Below are 5849 nucleotides of genomic sequence, written 5' to 3'. Positions count from 1 at the left end.
GAGGTGAACAATGTATTGCTCACCATGGCACCAAGAAAGAGTTTCTTTCCAACAACTCTTAAATCTTGTAGTATTGAGAAACACCCAAGGAACTGTTTTTACAAGTCTATCAAAGAACTTCAAGAGAACCCAAAAAGCTTTGTATTTCTGATTTCTTGTTTTCCAACTTATAAAAAACAGTTTCTGCAGATAGTTTTTAGTACTGCGAAGGGAAACTCTTTTGATAACAGGAGACGTCCTAGATTCTTCATAAAAGAAGACAATACTACTATCTTGACAGAAAGTATCAGGAATTGAGCAACGAATCAATTCCTGCTTTGAGGTGATATACTCAGATAACTGAGATTTAAACTCATCTTGTAATTCGTTTAGTTTATCACAACTAATTGGATTACGCAAAGGAGGAGCATTTCTCTCACTGATTAATAAATCAATATCAACCTCAACATGAATATTATTCATCATAACTTGATTTATCCTGTCAAGAGATTCTTGCTCTTTCTGGAGGTATAACTTAACATCAAGAGATAAGCTCTCAAGGTTCTTTTCAAGCCCTGAAAACACTTCAAGGGATTTTAAACCTGGTGGAGGTTTAGATAGAATTTCTTCTACAGATTTTATTAAATCAGTCATGGAAGAGAATTCTGAAATCCTTGGATCCGGTGGTGCATTTATTGAGATAGCACTACTGTCCATAGAGTCGGATCGCTACAAACACAAACTTGTAAGGTCTTAAACGTGTTTGCCTGCTTTGATACCAATTGAAAAAGTGGGGGTCTAACAACACCAACCAATATTTCACTTAGCAATCTGTATGGACTAACTCTGAAATACATTGCTAGAGAATCAACTAGACAGTTAGACTCAATCTAGATAAAAGTATCTCAAGGATTTAAAATCTCTTTCTTGATTTGATTTTTACTCAAGCTAAAAACAATAGTGAGTCTTTATCAAATACAAGGAATAACTTGGACGGTACCAAAGACCAATGTCCAAGTGTTAATCAATGAAATCGACGACCACAAGGTCGGATCTCCAATCAATTAACCTTTAACGCACAACCTGTATTATTTCAATTATAAAGATAAACAATATAATGCGGAAAATGAAATAACACAGACACCAGAAATTTTGTTAACGAGGAAACCGCGAATGCAGAAAAACCCCGGGACCTAGTCCAGATTGAATACACATTGTATTAAGCCGCTACAGACACTAGCCTACTCCAAGCTAACTTCGGACTGGACTATAGTTGAACCCCAATCAGTCTCCCACTAATTCAAGGTACAATTGTACTCCTACGCCTCTGATTCCAGCAGGATACTGCGCACTTGATTCCCTTAGCTGATCTCACCCACAACCAAGAGTTGCTGCAACCCAAAATCGCAGACTTGATAATAAACAAATCTGTCTCACACAGAAAAGTCTATCAAAGGATAAATATGTCTCCCACAGAAAAACCCTAGGTTTTTATTCCGTCTTAAGATATGAAATCAAGGTGAACAGGAACCAATTGATAATCCGGTCTTATATTCCCGAAGAACATCCTAGATTAATCAATCACCTCTCAACAGTCTTACTTGAATACACAAGAGGACGTCGAGGAATCACAAACAGTGAGACGAAGATGTTTGTGATTTCTTTATCTTGCCTATCGGAGAACTTTCACGATCTCAAGCCAATCAAAGATTGTACTCGTACGATAGAAGATGCAAGATCAGATCACACAACTACGATAAAAATAGTATTGGTCTGGCTTCACAATCCCAATGAAGTCTTTAAGTCGTTAACATGGTTTCAGAGAAGAAAACCTAAGGTTAGAGGAGAATCGACTCTAGCGAGCGCACTAGTATTACACAGACGTGTGGGGATTAGTTTTGCCCAATGCGAGATGTCTCCTTTATATAGTCTTCAAATCATGGTTTTTCCTTAGGTACAAAGCAATCAATATTCACCATTAGATGAAAACCTGATTTAGATTCAAGCTAATATTTCTCAACCGTTATATCGAAAACTTAGCTTGTCACACACACTTGAGATATACGTTTACTGGGTTTGTGAAAACCGTGCCCAAACGTGTACGTGTATGTTGGTTCAACATAGTAATCCAAAAGGTCAACCATATGAGAATTTCATATTAACCTTGTTCCTCTTCACCATAACCAGTTTAATTGACTCAAATGAACTAGTTAGAGAGTTGTTCAATTGCTATGAGATCTTATGTAACTACACAAGACCCAATTGAAATAAAGATTATTCGATTCGATTGAATCGACTCATGAACTTTATAGCCATGGTTTGCATATTGCATTCCTTAGTAATTTAAGTTTCATGTTCAGAGCACATCTTTAGATCATAACCCACTCAAGTACGCAAACAAGTTCGCGGACTTAAGACAACCGACAGAGTTCTCCAAACTCAGCAGAAAATCTCGACAAGGAGACTTCCGCCAGTTCGCAGACTAGGTTCGCGGACTAAACACGCAAACGAGTTTTTGGAAAATCCCAGCAGAAATTCTTGGCAAGAGAACTTCCGTCAGTTCGCGGACTGAGTTTGCAAACTGAGTTCGCGGACTTGGCAAAGCCAATTCCTCCGGTTTCTCTCAATCAACAAAGTTCGCAAACTTCGGATTAAGGAATAGGACTTATGCACATATGTGTTTCCACACAATGCTTATATCCATCATTGGTTATATAGACCTAAACTCTCATTCCAACCATTGAAATATTCTTAGAGGATGTTATATAGTTGTTACACTATTTCTCGTCAAAGCGATTTTCAAAGTGATTGAAACATTATGACTTTCGTCATTAGGTGAAGATAAACCCGATCAAAGCGAAACGCTTTACCAACACATGATTTCGATATATAGATAGGCGAGATATACTCGGGTCGAAATATCAAATGTGTATGATCCAGTCTATATAGCATACGACTTTTGTCTCAAAAGAAGTAGGAGATAGAAGAGAGACTTTTGAGTGATAGATAAGTTCAAGTCTCCACATACCTTTTTGTTGATGAAGTTCCACGGTTCCTTGAGTAGATCTTCGTCGTTGTATGATGAATCGCCATGAAGTCCTTGAGCTCAACTACACTTTTCTATCCTAGTTCGAGACTTAGCTATGTAGACTAGAAATCAAAACTCATAGTTTTGATCACTAACATTGACAAACATGCTTGATATATCAATGCATGCGAGGTCGACCGAGCTATGCTCTAACACAGTTGCGCTCCTTACGTCTCTGATCCCATCAAGATACTAAGCACTTGATTCCCTTAGTATGTCTCACCCACAACCAAGAGTTTCTACGACCCAAAGTCGAAGACTTGATAAACAAATCTGTCTCACACAGAAAAGTCTATAGGATTGAATAAATCTGTCTCCCACAGAAATACCCAAGAGGTTTTTTACCGTCTTTTGATAAATCAAGGTGAACAGGAACCAATTGATAAACCAGACTTATATTCCCGAAGAACAGCTTAGTATTATCAATCACCTCACAGTAATCTAAATCGTACGATGGAGAAACTAGATATTGTGGAATCACAAGCGATGAGACGAAGATGTTTGTGATCACGTTTTATCTTGCCTATCGGAGAAATTAATCTCGAGCAAATCTTAGAGAAGATAGCACTCAAACGATAGAATCGGGCAAGATCAAAACACCCAACTACAAGAGAAATAGTTGGGTCTGGCTTCACAATCCCAATGAAGTCTTTCAAGTCGTTAACCTACAAGGTTTAGGAAAACCTAAGGTTAAAGGAGAATCGACTCTAGCTTATGCAACTAGTAACACACATGAGGTGTGGGGATTAGGTTTCCCAGTTGCTAGAGTTCTCCTTTATATAGTTTTCAAATCAGGGTTTGCACTCTAAGTTACCTTGGTAACAAAGCATTCAATATTCACCGTTAGATGAAAAACCTGATTCGACCAAGCTAATATATTTCAACCGTTAGATCGAACTTAGCTTGTTACACACAAATGAAATGTACCCTCATTTAGGTTTATGAACCGTAAATGATGGTATTTTTCAATGATGTTGTAGTAAGATGATTCGTTCACTCAGATTTGTTGAGAATTTGTTTTAAGACTTAATAAAGAAAATAAGGAAAAATATATATACAAAATTTGTCACAGGATGAAGAGAGACCGGGACTCAGGATTCCACTGCTTTTCATACTGTTGTGGTTCAGTCATTAACTCTAAACAATATAGTTCAAACAAAAGAAGTTGTGACTCTAGTTCTTTGCCAAAAATAGATTTCATTAAATATTATTTGTAAGTTAAAAGCATGACGCATCTAAAGTAATTAAAACTAAGCATGCGGCATCTAACAAAATAACAAATAATTAATAGAAATCATAAAACAATTAAATCTATGCAAAAAGTCAATAAAAGAATTAATTCATTTACCACAATCATGAAAAGTTGCTTCCTCCGTTGTCCCAGTGATGGGGTCTAGCTCTGCATGTGAAAACACACTCAAAGGAATTTTTCATTGCTCAAAAAGGTGTTTACAAGGAGAAAAGGTATAAAACAGGGCCTTTGTAACAGTTATATGTGTTACTATTTATCTAAGACCCACGGCTCTGTGTCGCAAACACTGTAGAAAATAAGTCTGCCTCTGACGTACGACCCTGGCATGTGAGTCGTTATCACTGTAGAAAACGACTGTCTTTGGCAGTCTGTTCTTCGTGTTCTACAGCAACAGAAAAATATTCTCTGCAACTCGTCCAATCTCTTCTCTGTAGCTCTCTATTCTCTTCCCCAACTCTCCATCCTCTCTCCAAGACATCCCAGAACCCTTTATATACCCGCATCATCCAGAAAATCTTCGTCATAATTCCCAATAATCTTCTTTTATTTCTCGGGAATATTTTCCTTCTTTATCTATTTTTTAGCCAACCACGGGTGTAATTCATCTCTGCACGCGTTATTCTTCAGCTCAACCAATACAACACGATTCAACTAGATGTGTATACGTCTCAGATAACGTTGAACTTGCAGCAGCCACATTAAAACTTTCCGAGAATAATTCGACCTCTGTCTTGCCGAGTGTATATCCTTTTCTTTTTTCACACGCGTCTTCTGAGCTGGCTAAGTCCAAAATATTTCGCAAGATCAAATCGAATCAAACAAGATACACAATGTCCAAATCTCCACGCAACTGCCAACTATACTTCAAAACCAAAACCCGAGAAATAACTCTCTCCCTGTTTCACCCAACACCGGATTATCCAACCCAAGTTTGTTGATTTGAAGGCCTATACCATCCCTGTTATGCCCAAAAAGGTCCACTGAAACCAATTACGACGATTGAATCTCCTCCAAAACCTCCAAAAATCCGAACCCTAATGCTGGTCGGTGAGAAGCAATTTTCCCGCCAGTTTTGAATTTTAAATTAAAGAAGATGACCTCCCCCTAATCCTGTATGGGTGTCCCTTTAGTACTTGCCCAATGGGGTGTAAACAGTAAAGAATGTGCCCCTTTATTCAAAACTGAGAGTCTGAATAACATGTGCCCTCCGGCGGGTGCCTATATCAACTTTTCGAGCCGAATTTTCCAAAAATGTTTATTTTCTAAAAATGCCTACAAACACATAAAACACCAAAATTAGTACAAAATCGAGTGCCAACAATATATAGTATTGGGATCAAATTATACACAAAAATGCGTCTATCAAATACCCCCAAACTTATTATTTGCTAGTCCTCGAGAAAATTTATTCTAGAAAAAAAAATTCAAACTCACTAGGTGGCCCTAGTGACCGAGTTATAGTCTCGGGAGGGTTTGCCAGAGGTGTACCCACAAAACCTTTACTCCTACTTGGTCACAAGTATCCAAAGA

Source organism: Papaver somniferum, chromosome 7 (genome assembly GCF_003573695.1).
Source record: "Papaver somniferum cultivar HN1 chromosome 7, ASM357369v1, whole genome shotgun sequence".
Lineage (NCBI taxonomy): Eukaryota > Viridiplantae > Streptophyta > Magnoliopsida > Ranunculales > Papaveraceae > Papaver > Papaver somniferum.
This window is presented reverse-complemented; position numbering follows the sequence as displayed.